The sequence below is a fragment of the Athene noctua genome, chromosome 1 (genome assembly GCF_965140245.1).
Source record: "Athene noctua chromosome 1, bAthNoc1.hap1.1, whole genome shotgun sequence".
In the NCBI taxonomy this organism is placed as follows: Eukaryota; Metazoa; Chordata; class Aves; order Strigiformes; family Strigidae; genus Athene; species Athene noctua.
This window is the reverse complement of record NC_134037.1, coordinates 78632983-78649878: the sequence shown is the minus strand read 5'-3', so window position 1 is coordinate 78649878 and position 16896 is coordinate 78632983.

Below are 16896 nucleotides of genomic sequence, written 5' to 3'. Positions count from 1 at the left end.
AACACAAAGTTAACATTTGGAATTTGCCAAATCTAACCAAAATCAGATATCTAGTAATAAAGTGAGAGTGCACAGCATTACTCAAGCTAACTATCAAATTCCAGGAGAGTCAGTTCAGCCCAAACAGCAAGTTTAAGCAAAACATGGAAAGGTAGTCCAATTTCTTGCTTGGAAGTCCTCCTGGCATGGAAACATTTGTTGGCTATGTATTCTGTAAACCAGGGAGAAGACAGTTTTCATGAAATCATACTTCTAAGACTAGGCGAATTGACACATTTGAGACATTTTATCAGAAATAACTAAAAGTACAGAGGATAACTAGAAAATTGAAAGGCAGTTCCCAATTCTGCTATTCTTTGGCCTTCAACACATAACAACCCAAAACTGAGAAGCATGAACATTTGTAAAGAGAGCGGCCATCAACCCATTAGTTTCAATTCAGCATGGACCCAGTGGGAGATAGTAAGGAGTTAATATGATCCAATACGAGAAAGCTACCAATGCTAAAGCAACCCTGGACCTTCAGAACATGAATTTTGCAGAGAAGTCATCATTGAAGGCTGAAACAAAGCTAGGAGTCTAATAGCATTTGTTGATAATTAACTGTTTTGGTTATGAAGCTATCTGGGAAATATGTGTACAGTATACATCGTGTCTCACTGTATTTAATGCCAAGGTAGGCAACAAAAACTGTTTTGGTTGCAGTTTCACTTACTTTCCAGAGACTTTCAATGAAAAAAAAAGCAGCGCTCCGCACAACTGGAGTCAGAAGACAATGTGTGCCTCTGCCCTGCTTCAAAAGCTACCCCCCCACGTCTCCAACACAGAAGCTCACTCAGAAGATCTTGCAGGCGTGGTAATCTCTGCTGAGGGGTTACAAGGAGGTGGAGCAGTAACCTCCTAATACAACCTGGATGGAAGAAGGAGCAGGTGGGTGTCCCTGCTTTTAGACACTGGTTCCCTTTCCAAAAACAGCAAAGATGAGTAGGATGTGGTGATATTTGTCCTTCGACCACCTATTATCAGTGCAAGGGCTGGGGCACTCCGCTGGAAGGGCAGACTTTCATACAGCTCCCTCTTCAGTTGTGTGGGACATGAAGCACCAGAACCAATGGAGAGAAAAAATACATGATTATGCCTATACTTCTACAGCCCTGTGGTCAGGCATTTACCTGAAAGGTTGCATACCCGGGGTCTAGTCCATGTCTGAACCACAACTCAGGGTAAGCCACTGTTTTATCATGGCAAAAATGTCATTTTGCAGTGAATAAATAGAACTATCCATTGATGAGCTTGTTAAGCCTTACTTTTTTTTTTTCCAGTTTTTATAAATAATCCCATTTCCTAATATGTCATGTAGCAGTCCTAAATTGGGAAGAACAGAATCTCACACTCATTTTACAAAAGGACAAACATTGTCTCCGAGGATGTAAAATACAGAAGAAATTCTGCAATTGGAAGCTTCTACTGCCTGTGCAAATTTATGTCATAGAGGAAAGGATTTGGACTCTCTACAAGTTTGAGTTAAAATTTTAATACCTAGGGTTTTTACTTTGATGATTGTGTCTTGATTCATCATATTTTCTCTCTGTAAATAGCTTGTAAGCTAGAAATTTCTGCTAGCCTGTCAACTTTCTCAAATATTTTTTTTTCAATCGTATTGATTTGTTTTCCGGAAGTATTTTCCTTTCTTTCTAATGTTTTATTTATCTAACAGTGTTCACATTTTTATCCCCAGAAACCTTTTCATTTGTTTTTTTTGCTGTTTATTTGTTTTTTTCCTTTTGTGTTTGGCTGCAGAAAAACAACTTGCATTTCAATAGCAATACTTTATACAGCTGAACGTCCCAAAGTGCTTTACATTTAATTACATGCTCGTAGCAAAGTGACTATATGACAAATGTGGCCTTTGGGATCTCCAGAAAGGGGAAAGGAAAGAAAGGCTTTCACAATCAGACCATCGTGCACACACATGTGGCACTTGTCTTTCAAATGAGCACCACTGCAGACTCTATATGTGATGCACAGGAGATAGCTGTGAGGAAATGAAAACAGGAGTGGAAAAAAAGAAAGACACTCTTGTTTTTCTGAATTAAGAAAAGGTACCAGGCAGCTTCTGGAATTCAGTGTCTTACCCTAATTCACGTAGAATACAGAAAAAGACATGTAATAAAAGGCTTGCATATATACCTTGTATTTATTTTGTTCAGTTTATAGCGTGTGCTGGTTTATTTCTTTCCTCATCCTCTCATATGTGTTATTTTCCTCTGTGACAGTTTACAGAATAGTTTGCAGCTCATTAAATGATGAACAAGAAGGCAATCCATAAAAGGTTTGCCGCAGAACAAATCAAAAATATTTGGAAATCAAATTGTAGTTTTAATAAAATTGCCTCATTTTAGTCTCATATCTCTTAATGAACAAAATTAATGAGGAATGTAACTAAGATGCATCAGTTTTTATGACTGCTGCAGAAATTTTCAGTCATTATGAAGTCAGTAAGAGATGTCTTTGGTCATACGATACTTTTAGCAATCAGTTGTTCAGTAATTTAAACAAATTATTTTAATTTCTCATCCTGGGACATTCAACAGTCTTAGCACGTGTCACCCAATTCACATTAGATGTGTAATGTAACAGCCTTCGTTTCTTTAGTCAGGTTTTCTTGCTAAATGTTTTCTGAAATAACTGCTTAGTAAATATGAGTAATATTCATGTATTTGTCACAGACTGGTATTGTGGGATTATCATTCTCATTTCACAGATAAGAAAGCCCTGGCTAAGGGGGCCGGTTAATTTTCTTGGACAAATTGATGTAGAAAGTCTATGGCAATGCCTAGAATGAAATCCCAGTCCTGTGCTTTATCCATCACATTACTGTTTCTCAATGGTGGATTGCAAATGTTCTTGCAATGCATAACTTTGAAATTATTACATCAGGCTAAATGAAATAAAATCTAGTTTCCCCATTCCATTATGTTTAAAGGTCACATATTCACTAGTAACTATTGAAAACACACATTCACACCAAAACCCTGTAGCTACTACTAACATCCTTAGCAGTGGGTTTTGGTTTGGCTTGGTTTTCATTCCCACTTTAAAGCTAAGGAGGCAGGATAACAAAATGAGACTGAATGTCATTATATTGAACAGAACAACAAACCACTGCATTAGGACCTAGTGTTCCCTCCCAAATATTTTTGCCTGTTGGAGAAGGCTAAGAAACACAAGTTCCTTTCATAGATGGTCCAGACTGAAAATGAACCCAAAGCATCCAACCCACAACAACCCCTAGCTATTCCACAATTGTACTGGTGCGCAGTAACCCAGAGTCACCACGGTCGGCGAGGCAGTTGTGCCAGCAGTGCACAGGCCCATGCAGCGCTTCCCCAGGTGCAGTTCTGCACGTGTGCTGTGGACCCTCTGCCACACGCAGTCCAGGCAGGGGCTAGCTGCACTGCACACGCAGCATCGCAACACGTCGTGCTGCCGCGCCTGTCCCCAGCAGATCCATAGTATCCTCCCTCTACTTTCTCTGTATTAACTTGAGATAGTGCTGAGTTAAGGCCACCTGCAATGGTCCCATATACCATAGGCCCCCACTTGTATTGGATGTTGATCGTGAACAGCTTCTATATATTTCTAGACTTAGCTCCATGTCTTAGTACATCTTACAGACACGTCTCCAGCCTCTGAAAGCTGAGCAAACAAAACAAAGCAGGCAAAGTGTTACAGAAACAGTAAAGGCTATTTTCAGGCTAAAGCAACAGCAAAATGGCTTTTTTAGTTCACAGCTGATCTCAAGTCTGTTCACTATTTTTGATATCATTCTCTGTTGTTGGGTTGTTGTTTTTTTTAATATGACAGTCTTTTCTCCCACAATCCATCCTCAATCCCAATATGTGCTGCCATATGCAACAGCTTTGCAGATGGGCTTCACTTTGGTTGATGTCTTCCACCCTTAGAGCGACCTGCCAACATCGTACTAAGACAGTAAGAAAAGAAGGGTTTATGAAACAAGGAGGGTAGTGGGTTAGTCTATATCCATCCTGCCTTTAAAAAGTTACATTTTTGACACAAAATATTGTTTGAGAAATCAAACATTACTTTCATGGGATAACATAGTTCTAAATACAGCTGACAACGTAACACCAAGGCGGTTGTAAGCCACGATGCTCATAGGTGATGAGTCCTTTGAAAGTCTCTGTCTTCTCTCAGTGAGTGCCTGTTAATGGAAATGCAGAACAAATTTACATAGAACAACATGAAGAAGTGGTTATGGGACTTAGATTTATAATTTATATAAATATAACTGCCTTCAGTTTTAGAGATGAACTTGAATTTACTTTTGCATTCAGTGTGAATGGTAACCCACTGCTGAGAAACATTCTCAAGACTATTTTCCATCTTAGGTCACTTCCAAACCAAAACTAGCACTCTCCTCCACTCGTACATTATAACTGCCAGCTTCCAGGCACTGGGAGCCCAGAGCAATGCCTTGCTACTGGGAGCAAGGAATTTGGGGCAGCAGCTGGGACACATCTCTGAGTGGCAAAAGCCAATTACAAACCTGCAACTCACTATCAGTAGTTAGTGAGTGACTCACTGGAGATTTACCAGGGACTTTGTTCTCAGAATCACAGAATCATCTCAGGTGGAAAACACCTTGAAGATCATCCAAGTCCAACCATTAACCTAACACTGACAGTTCCCAACTACACCAGATCCCTCAGCACTATGTCGACCCGACTCTTAAACCCCTCCAGGGACGGGGACTCCACCACCTCCCTGGGCAGCCCATTCCAACGCCTAACAACCCCTTGTGGAAAGAAATGCTTCATAATATCCAGTCTAAACCTTCCCTGGTGCAACTTGAGGCCATTCCCTCTTGTCCTGTCACTTGTTACTTGTTTAAAGAGGCTCATCCCCAGCTCTCTGCAACCTCCTTTCAGGTAGCTGTAGAGGGCGATGAGGTCTCCCCTCAGCCTCCTCTTCTCCAGACTAAACACCCCCAGTTCCCTCAGCCGCTCCCCGTAGGACCTGTGCTCCAGACCCTGCACCAGCTGCGTTGCCCTTCTCTGGACACGCTCGAGTCATTCAATGTCCTTTTTGTAGTGAGGGGCCCAAAACTGAACACAGGAATCGAGGGGCGGCCTCACCAGTGCCCAGTACAGGGGTAAGATCCCTTCCCTGTCCCTGCTGGCCACGCTATTGCTGACACAAGCCAGGATGCCATTGGTCTTCTTGGCCCCCTGGGCACACTGCTGGCTCCTGTTCAGCCGGCTGTCAATCAGCACCCCCAGGCCCCTCTCTGACCCATCATCCAAACGAAGAGACTTTATTTCTTTTCCTCGCCCACCCTTCCTGTGACACCTCTGCCTGTCTCGTGCAAGCAGACCATCTCCTCTGTCCTACAGCCCATATATACAGATTCAACATTTGAAGCTTATGAGTAATTTGACCCCACTGTTTGCTCTTCAGGTAACTGTAATTCCCACCTTTCTTTCAACATAAACCATAATTTATACTTCATTTCATGTCCAGTTTATAGATGCTCTTTTCTTCTTGATGTTTTTACTGTCTACTCTCCATTACTAAACTTTACCCACCTATTTGCCCCCACGTACAAAAACTCTTCAGAAAAAGTTATCCAATTTGTTTTATCTTTAATTTTTTTCTGATCAAGGCACAAAGCCAAAACATTACATTTAACAGACAAAGCAATATTTTACCAAGCTTTTACTTATATACTGGAAGTCAACGCAGCACAAAAATTGCTCTGCTAAATGAATGCAAGACAGAGTTTTCCTGGATTACTCTAGTATAAGAAAGCTGCAATGAAGGGAAGAAAGATTATATATTCCAAATCATCTCAGCTACCCTCTTTATCATTATTATTGCCTCCATTTTCTATTGCATTTTATAGTATATTCTAAATGGAATATTAATATTAATTTCTTTCTTCTTCATGAGACTTCAGATAATTTGGGGTAATTAAGGGAGAGAGGATAGGAGAATCCATTGTGGGGTTATAAATCTCCAAGGAATGTGTTAGTTTTGCATTTTAGTTCTGCTGAAAAATGTAAATGCTTCAATTAGTGTAAAAATCAGAGGCTGCTTCTTTCATTAACAACGAGGCCTCTAACCTCTCACCTTGCCCATATCTGAATCATGGGATTCTGAAATGGGAAAGTTGAACCATTTTCCTAAACAGAGAAATTGCTCTAAAAAAAGTAACCAGAAAATATGTGTGGGTTTTTTGTTTTTTTTTTTCCCCCTTTAAAGAGCTAATTAGCTTCCAGAAAAGGCTTATCCAGAGAAGTTGGTGCCCTGTTGCATGTGATAGGGAAGCTAGTGTGCTTGTGGATAGCATTACAATAGGCTTGAAGATACCAGGGCTGGGTGTCTGCAGTACTGGGATGAATCTCCTCAATCTAAATATTCCATGTTTCATAACAAACCTGTCAATAAGGGAGGTGAGGGCAGTTTCGCTGCTGCGCTATGCTATCCTACAGCTAACGCAGCCTGAAACCTCCTAAAGGCTGATTGAAATCGATTCATACACAGGTGGAATGTTACAGATCTCTCTTCTCAGCCTTTATAAAGAGAGATTTAGTAGGAGATTTTTTATTTATTGAGAGATTCGTATTATACCAAGTTCAATACTCCTCCAGTCCACAGTTACCCAGAAAGGCACACTTGCCTGATGTATTCAGCGTGTTTGGGACCAAATAAATCAGGGAAAAAGAATAGAACTACTACCACACACATCCATTCTGCACACATTCATTTCTAATCCAGGGGCTGGGAGGCAAGGAGAAAAGCACTGCCTGGACTGATGATTACATTTCCTCAGTTAATAAAGCCCACACATGCAAAATAGTAATGCAGAATTACCTGCTCTCTTTGCATAAAGAAGGTTCATCTGCAATGATTTAATTAATTGAAGGATTAGCCACCTGCTACCATTTTTGACCTGAGGTTTTTCTGCTAATTTTCCTTTACTGGAGGATCTTCTGGGAAGTATGGCACAAGTAATCGCATAGCATTGCAGCACTATAGTATATTTTCAAAGCCATCAGCCCTACCCACAACTTCTAATCCTTAATTTCTATCATGTATTATTCAGGCTAACGTTCTATAAGGTTTGAATCAGTTTTTAATATATAAACTGTTTCAGATGGTGGCCCAGTTGTCCAAATGCATTCAGGATGTTGACCAAGTTCGCACAGAGGAAGCTTTGTTTGCGTAAAGGAATTAGTATAGAGGAAGGCCATATTATTCTCTCATGCCTTACCCTGCAACCATAATGTCTCTTGATCACCCTTCAAATCCATTCTAAGTATTGCTACCAAAATTATCTTTCTGATCCATCTTTTCCTCTCTGCTTGTTCTTGATACCACCTGCAGTCACTCCTTCACATCTTATCTAGTTGACACAAGTTCTGCTCCTACAATCGTAACAGCCTCAATCAGTCCATCTCCACACTCCCTCTTTCCTGGTCTGTGATAAATTCCATAACAGTTTAACACTTAAAAATAATTTCTTAAACCTCTTCTACCATTTTGACTTCAAATCAGTCCCATTGATGCTGGTACAACTACTTGACCAGTCTCCTTTTTACCCTAAATTTTGTTTGTCTCAGATTTTCAAAATACTTTGTGTCATGGTACTAAAGGCTACGTAGGTTCTGTTCAGAATTTCATAGGAAAAGCACCATTCAAGAGCAGTGACAATAGCATACTTAGATCAAATATCCTCTCTGGAGCAGCAAAGGTCAAAATCTACCACATTTGTGCTAAACTTTAAGGAGTAGAAGTATATGAAAATGAGGAAACTTGTTAAAAAATAAGCTAAAAGACATAGATAAGATATTTAAATCCTTACAGACAGCACAGGGACTACAAAAAATATCCTACTGAAAGCAGAGCTTCATTGCATTCTGCCTGTTAGGAAAAACTTGAGAAACAATAAAAAGAACCAGGCGTGGTGGAGCAGTGAGCTAAAGATTTGGGAAGTAGAAGAATTTATTAGAATTGAGAAGGCATCATTCAAAAAGCAGAAGCTGTATCCAAATGAAGAAAATAAAAAGGATCATAAACTCTGCCAGACTAAATGCAAAAATATAATTAGACAGGAAAAAAAAAAAAAAAAAAAAAAAGAGTTTGAGGAACAGTTGGCTGGAGCAATCAAAAGTTATACTAAATTCCCCTTCCAGCACATCAGAGCAAAAAGCATGCCAAGCAGTCTGTGAAGCCCACCGACAACCAGGCTGAGTGCTCAAAGAGGGCAAGGCTGTTGCAGAAAAGTAGAATGAATACTTGCATCACTGCTTACTGTAGAAGAAACTGAGGATATCTCCTCACTAGAAGTTTTTTTGGAAGGCAATACTGCAGAGGATCCGTCTGAAACATAAGTGACTCTGAAGAAACTATTGTAACATTAGCATAAGCACTAATGAATTGTCTGGACCAAATAGTATTTAGCCAAAAGTTCTGAAAAAATCCAAGGAGGTAATAGGTGAATCACTAAAAGGGGTATGTGGTCACCCATGTTAACTTTCCAGGCACTGTGAGGACTGAAAGCTATCATATGTGATATCAGGAAGGAACGAGATTGCTACAGACCTGCAAGCTAGTAACTAGTGCACAGATCTGTAAAAGCTATAATAAAAGACAAACTTTACCTAGAATACATGTCTAAATGAAATCTATGTGGAAGTGCCAATGTCAGTTCTGTAATGGGAGATTCTGCCTTATAAAATCTATTAGTTTTTCGAAGTTAACAAGCATATGGGTCAGGTGAGCCAGTCAAACAAAGTACAACCAGAATTTCAAAATGCTTTTGACAAAGTCTCCCATGAATGATTTCTAAAGAAACTTAGCAGCCATGGAATAAGATGGAAGGACCTGCTGAGAATAGATAATTGGCCAAAAGACGTGAAACAGAAGGTCTGTCCTTGCAACAGAACAAATACTCTTCACAGTGAAATAAAATTATGGACTCTGAGCTGACAGTTACCATTTAGGAGTGAGAGCTTGGGGTTATGTTAGACAGTTCCATGGAATCTGATGTTCAGTGCTCAGCAGCGGTCAAAAAACAGCTCAAATGCCAGCAATAAAAAGCAAAACAAAAACATAACTATGACTCTGTTAATCTGCAACCTGAATATTTTTTCAGTTTGGGGTCCCTTCATCTCAAAAAAGGACACATTTAAGGTGGAAAAAGCTCAGAGAAAGGTGAACTATAATAAACTATGGAATGGTTTATAGAGTTCTGAAAACTCATGAATGATGTGGAGTGAGTAGATAGGAAATGACTGTTCACTGTCTATTCACTGCAAGAACCAGAGAGTATCAAATGAAGCTTAGAAGAGCCAGACTTAAAGCAAACAAAAAGATGGCCCTCACAGAAGAGGTATCTGTACCACTTGTCACGTCTTGTTCAATATCTAAATTGCCTGTTTCCTGGAGCAAGGACTTCATGTTGTTTTGTATCTACCTCTTCAGGTCCAGAGTCCTTGATTTGGACTTTTTAGAAATATTTGTACAAATAATTAATCATACACATTCGCCTACCTCATAAATGTGTTGATTATAGAGTTAGGGGTCAGTTTGTAATAGAAAACTTCACTTGAGAAAAGTGCTAGACCAGTTCATAGCTTCCAGTTCCCTCTTTGCATGAATTCAAAATCATCATAACACTATTGGTCTTCAGGAAGTTGTTTCAGTTTAGACCAGGAGTGGCCAAGGGTAGAAACAAATGCTAAGAAGACAAGGTATAAATTCTTGTAAGCAACACACACACATCAGTGACGGATCTGTGAATGTGAAGAATACACATGTTGTAAGAGCATTTGTACATTGCTTATGGTAGCCATTTCCAGGGTGATTACTTGGAGAGAGACTTCTGCTTTCATCCTGGCCAGAGACTATCACAGAATTATTCAGGTTCAAAAGACCCTTGGGATCATCGAGTCCAACCATCAGCCCTGCTCTACAAAGTTCTCCCCTACACCATATCCCCCAGCATCTCATCTAAACGACCCTTAAACACATCCAGGGATGGTGACTCCACCACCTCCCTGGGCAGCCTATTCCACTGTCTGAACACTCTTTCCATGAAAATTTTTTTCCTAATGACCAGTCTGAACCTCCCCTGTTGCAGTTTAAAGCCATTCCCTCTTGTTCTATCACTAATTCCCTGTGAGAAGAGACCAGCACCAACCTCTCTACACTGTCCTTTCAGGTAGTTATAGGGAGCGATGAGGTCTCCCCTCAGCCTTCTCTTCCTCGAGCTGAACAGTCCCAGCTCCTTCAATCGCTCCTCACAGGATCTGTTCTCCAGGCCCTGCACCAGCTTCATTGACCTCCTCTGCACTCGCTCCAGGACCTCAATATCTCTCTCGCATTGAGGTGCCCAAAACTCAATACTCAAGGTGTGGCCTCACCAGTGCAGAGTACGGGGGGACTATCACCTCCCTACTTCTGCTGGTCACACTATTTCTGATACAAGCCAGGATGCCGTTGTCTTTCTTGGCCACCCGGGCACACTGCCAGCTCATGTTCAGCTGCTTGTCAATTAGAACCCCCAGATCCTTCTCTTTCAGCGAGCTCTCCAGCCACACCTCCCCAAGCCTGTAGCAATGCATGGGGTTGTTGTGGCACTTGGCCTTGTTGAAACTTATCCCGTTAACATTGGCCCACGGATCCAATCTATCCAAGTCTCTCCCTAGAGCCTCCCTATCCTCATGCAGATTGACATTCCTGCTTAACTTGGTGTCATCTGCAAATTTACTGATAATACACTCTATGTCCTTATCAAGATCATCAATAAAGATGTTGAACAGAAATGGTCCCAACACCAAGCCCTGGGGAACACCACTTGTGACCGGCCACCAGCTGGATTGAGCTCCACTGACCACCACTCTCAGGGACTGAACATCCAGCCAGTGCTTGACCCAGCAGACGGTACACTCATCCTGGCCATGAGCAGCCAGTTTTTCTATGAGAATTCTATGGGGAACTGTGTTGAATGCTTTTCGAAAATCCAGGTAGACAATATTCACAGCTTTTCCCTCATTCCATAGTTGGGTCATCTCGTCACAGAAGGAGATCAGGTTTGTCAGGCAGGACCTGCCTTTCATAAACCCATGCTGACTAAGCCTGATCCCCTGGTTGCCCATTATATGACTTTTAATGGCACTCGAGATGACCTGCTTCATGACCTTCCCTGGCACCAAGGTCAGACTGACAGGTCTATAGTTTTCCGGATCCTCCTTTCTGTCTCCTTTGTAGCTGGGTGTCACATTTGCCACCCTCCAGTCCAATGGGTCCTTCCCAGTTAGCCATGACGTCAGGTAAATCATGGACAGCAGCATGGCGAGCACATCTGCCAACTCTCTCAGCACCCTTGAGTGTAACCCATCCGGTCCCACAGACTTGTGTGCATCCAAGTGGTGTAGCAGGTCTCTGACCACCTCCTCTTTAATTGTGCTGACCTCATTCTGCTTCCCCTCCCCATCTCCCAGCTCATGAGGCTGGGTGTCCAGGGAACAGCCAGTTCCACTGCTAAACACTGAGGCACAGTAGGCATTGAGCACCTCAGCCTTTTCCTCATCCTTAGTTACCATGTTTCCCTCTGCATCCAGTAAAGGACTTTCATTATGTCTTGTTTTTGCATTATCTGCACTCCAGTTTTGTGTATAATTTTTCTGTTATGGAAGGTGATGTGGGAAGTCTCTTCCTCTACCCATTATGGTCCAAAACAACTGGAAGAGGGAATCCACTCCATATACAATCCTTACCTAAAGGATATAATTCACTTTCCCTGACTCAGAGATAACAGCTGAAGAAGTTAAACATTACCAGGTGCCCCCTGGGACTGTACTTGTGTTGAAGACTGGGAGAACTCTCAAAAGAAGAGGGAAAATGTCCTCTCACATCCACTGATGCAGATCCAGAGTCATGCCACAGATATCACACCAAGGTTTACATTGATGCAGGATTCAGTCTTGGGAGCCAAATCTGAATGATGCACCCTCACTGTAAGCTGGGTGATAGCTGGGACTGTCAAAGAGTTTTCACTACATTTACATAGAAGCAGATGAGACCAAGATTATGTGACAATTCCAGGCAGAAACCCAGTGAGGTACATAAACAGAGGCTCGTATTATCTGCAACACAGAACACCTCAGGTCTGTTAAAGAACTTTCGGAGTTCTTCTGGTGTGACGATGAGAACTAGCACAACTAGGCCTCATGTATCTGAGACAACACAAAGAAAAGATTTCTCAGCAACAGTGTTTTCCTGATGAGTAATAAACCGTTTGGTGTCTACTGGTTCATATAGTTGCACTCTTCAACACGTTAAAAATGACATTTCTTTTATATTAATTACATTAAAAATTGCATGTAATGGATTCCTCCTTTCCTTCCCTAATAATTCAGGTATCAAAAAAAATCAGATCAAAAGCTGTAGTCTGGCTGAAATGACCATAGCATTTGTTTCTGTTGAATTTCCTATACAATACTAATGAAGACAATTGATTTTTCGTTGTTTGACTAGAAAACTAGTTTACGCCTCTTTTAAATTTCCTTAGTGTCTGAGCTCCATATGAAAACAAGATTTTATTAGGATACACCAATTCACTGTAGCCACTCTACTAAAGAGAGCTGCGCTATAAGAGTTACCAGTTTACAAAGAAAAATAAAATAGCAGGTGTTAACACTGAAGAAGAAAATTGGGACAGAAAATTAAGGTTATTAGGGAAGCTGAGAATTATAAAAGGGCCAACAGGGAGTGTTTTCACAAATCACAGTTTAGGAGCAGAGCAAATAAACAAAGAAGCCTGTGACTGAAGTCATCAAACTAGAAAATATGCTGCAAAGTAATAAAATCAGAGGCTCCAAATGAAATCCAATCCCTGTATTCTTTGCCTTTTGGCTCATGATATACAGCCAACCTCACCGCCTCACAGGGCTGAGCCCTGGACATGCACATAAACAGAACAGGTTCCCAGATGTCTTCAGTTCTTGTGACTGGATTGAGTTTTTGACACAAACCCAGTATATCTGGCAGCACACCACAGTATGAACCGTGAAGTGATACTGGAACCTATTCATGAACTTTTCCCTTACCTGGGGGTGTGGTGGCTGACACGGTAATGTGAGCCAGGTTTTCCACTTAGGCCTGTCCAGCACTAGGGTAGCCATGCCTGTCTGCAGAACCGGGAACATTTGCCTTCACCTTTCTCTCTGCTGCTTGACACATTTGCAGGCAGGGATTGTAATCACCCCAGAAAGATTGCTCTTCCCACTGTCCTGGTATTGGCTGCAGGCATAAGTGGTGCAGGGACACCAGGATAGGGCAGGGACACTCTCAGGACCCACTTCTTGGAAGGGCTGTACAGGGCAAATGGTCTACTTCGAGGGCGAGGGAGAAGCGGTCCTGCAGACATGGGGTGCAAGAGCCGTGTCAGGTGTTCTCTGTTCACAAAGGCTACAGCCACAACAAAAGTGCCTGGCATTACAAATATTTAAAACAAAATTAAAACTAAAGCAGTTTGTATGAACCCAGTAAATAAGATTAACTCTTTTGAGTAGCAGAAATTAAAGTCACAGGCAGTGGGCAGCAGGAAGAGTCAAACATCAGCATTTCACTGCAAAACCAACCTGCGTTACAGCCTCTAGGCTGTAAGTCAGCCCTGCTGAAGCAGAGAATGACATAGATTTTAAGGCCAGCAAGAACTGCTACAATAATCATGTAGCCTGACCTCCTGTGTAACACAAGCCATAGGATTTTATCCAGCAGTTCCTGCAGTGGCAACGCCTACTCTTCCCTGCTGCAGGGGAGGCTCCTCACAGCCTTGTTTCAAACGAACTCTCAACAGGACTCTGTGGGGAATGGACAGATACTAGACAAAAATTTGTTTGTTTGCTTTTCTAAAAGAAGCATCCAGGGAAGCAGTTACTAATCGCTAATTGCTAGTGTAGGACTGCATCACTGGTACCCACTGGGCATCAGGCAGTCAGGCTCCGGCTGAGCGGTGAAACCAGGGCAGCAGTCACACTGCGCTGCGGCAGGACTATAGCTCTTTCCTACTTCGCTGACATTCATGTTGCCTTCCTCTCACCCACTGAGTATTATCATCACAGAGGCTGGAGTCTGAATGTGTTTAATGCTTTCTTAGCCACAGATCATTAGTAACCAATTCCACTTTCCACTAAGTCCCAATTGTTTTTATACAATACAGGACTCCTTTTTTTCTCTCCCCTCCCCTCTTCTTTCTTCCTCCTCTTTCCAATTTTCTTGTGGTAAAACAGTCCTGCCTGAAAGCAATAAGCTTCTTTCAGAACTTAAAACCCTAATGGCAGGCATTTGGAAAAGAAGCTCTAAAGGCACCATTATTCCTCACTTTGGCTTCACTGCTGGCTCGCTGTCCACACGCATAATGTCGAGTTTTTTCCCACAAAAGCAGCAGTCCTCAAATAGCCACAACTCCACGTTAACTGCTCAGTTTTATTTATTCCCAGAGGAAGCCAGCAAAGGGACAACTCTCAGGACATTTGGAAGGCCACCATGAAGTCAGTGAGAACTCATCTAGGTATGGGAGGAATATAAATGAAGCAATGATTTAGGTATTGTACCCACCAGGAAGCTATTCATGCTTTTTGGGTATTCCCACTACACCCATGATGTCCCCTCCTCCTCTCTAACAAAGCTTTTCTCATTCACAAACCTGTTTTCCACAGCTCTTGCATCTCAGTGTTCACATGAGGCCAAAACCAAAATTGCAGCTTGCCATTGCTTTTCTCATTTCTTTGGGGCTGCAGGCCCCAAAGCAGGGAAAGCCAGGGATCCACTCCCACCGCTGTTACATGCACTCTGTGCAAGTTCCAGTGGTCCATTAGCTACTAGTAGACTGGCAGCTGTGAGAAAGTGGCCTGCACCCCTGGCAGGTGGGCTGCTGGCTGGGCTAGGTAACATCTCAATAAATTGCTAGAGAACAGCAGGACATCACCACTGGGGGTATCCCGCTCCTGCACGGGGCCTCCCAAAGCCTGCAGGACACGTGTTTGGATGTCTCCACACAGAAATGCGGATTGGACTTGGGTCTCTGTGGCTGCAACAGGCAGCAGAGAACCCAGGGACAAAGAAACCTAGGGGACTATCCAAATGGTAAGCCCCACTTCTACTGCTATCCTCAAAAGAGTAGAGGGCAAATGACAGGGCTCACCCATCCCTAGAGGGACAGTGCTAAATACTTTACCATAGGTAAAACTCTCAGATTGTCAATCCCAGGCAGAGACAGGACTCCACCACGCCTCATTGCTGTCAGTCCAGTGGGCAATTTAGAATAAACACAGCCCCTGCTGTTCACAGCAACATTCTTCCCCTGGGATGGTGTGAGCGTGGTAAGGAGACATTGTCCCCTGAGCAGCCAGTGTGCCAGAGTACCAGTCCGTGCCAGCCCAGCCTCCTGCAGCGCCATGCCAGCCACCAGCGAGGAACCACCGCACATTTGCTGCTGTTGGCCTTGAGTAGGGGCAACCCTCCAAAGAGCACAGGGAAGAAAAAGAAGAGAGTGAAGTCTCTAACACCACCACAGCTAAATGTCAGTGCTTGTTCTCATTCTTCGTGCAGAAGCAGCGTCCTGTAAAGCTGTGGGTGCTATTGCAGAGTCCCCAGGCCTGCAACCAAGAGCCTCTCATGCCTTAAGTCCAGCATAACCCACCAGAAAACAGGTAGTGGACCATTGCAGTGAGGTGTTAGTAGCTGTTTGATATGCAGTCCATCTTTGACAGAAACTGTGCAAATGAGGGAATGTGTCCACGCCCTTGCAATCAGCAAGGCAGGGCTTGCTGAGCCTGGCGAGGGCTTGGCTATTTGTCTTGCCAGAAAGCCAGGAGCTCTTCCCCTCCCCAGCCCAGAAGCGCCCCAGCACACAGTTATTGTCCATCCCAGGGCCACTGCTCCCTGCATACCCTTAAACAGCAATCACTGTGTGCAGCAGGAGCGGGGCTCCTCGCAGCCCTCGCACAGCTGCCAGGCACAGCTCAGGGAGGGGACCTACAGGGCGGTGGGGAGAGCAGCGGGGCACACCCCTCCAGCTGCCAGAAGGATGGGGCGAGAGGCAGGCAGGAGCACGGGGGTCTGATGGAGGCACATGGCCCAAAGCCTGCCCACCTGCTGGGGCGCGACGCCAGCTGCAGCCCAACAAGGGCCCTATTAATCCTGCCTATGTATGTGGTGGGTTCCTCTGTCTCCATACACCCGACTGAAGAGATCTCACTGAAAAATTGTCATCTGTGGTTTGCTGAGGGTTTCTCTCCAAAGCATCATGATTTAATTGCTGTTATTATCTTCATAAAGCCATCCAGAGTGTTTTTCCAGTGGTTATTTAAAGCTTATCTAAAAGATACTGATAGCAGTGGAACGCCTGGTTAAAACTGCATCCCTGGTATGCCAGTAGCAGTGTGGTAAAAAATAATAGGTCAACTATCAGTCATCATCTTTCTCTAATTTATTGTATTGTTGTATTTCTGGATCCATGCATGGCATGCACAGCACATCATTACAAAAGAAATGCAGTTAGAAGCTATATAAACAGACAACTGCAGACTGAGTTATTGTCAGTCTTGGGTGGAAAAAAGGATTCTTTGGCAAAGAATAAAAATCACACATTATAATTTTTAAAAAGGTACGCTGATGAGAAACCTTGTTGTAGAAAGCAAGCTCTCCAAAACATGTCCCTGAAACATTGTACACATTGCTGATAAAAAAATTGTTTTAAAATCTCTCGATCAGTAACAGCTTAAAAAATAACAGCATGAATAATATGAATGGTGTAAACAAAAAACTGCATAGGATATCATTAGGTATATAGACTATATA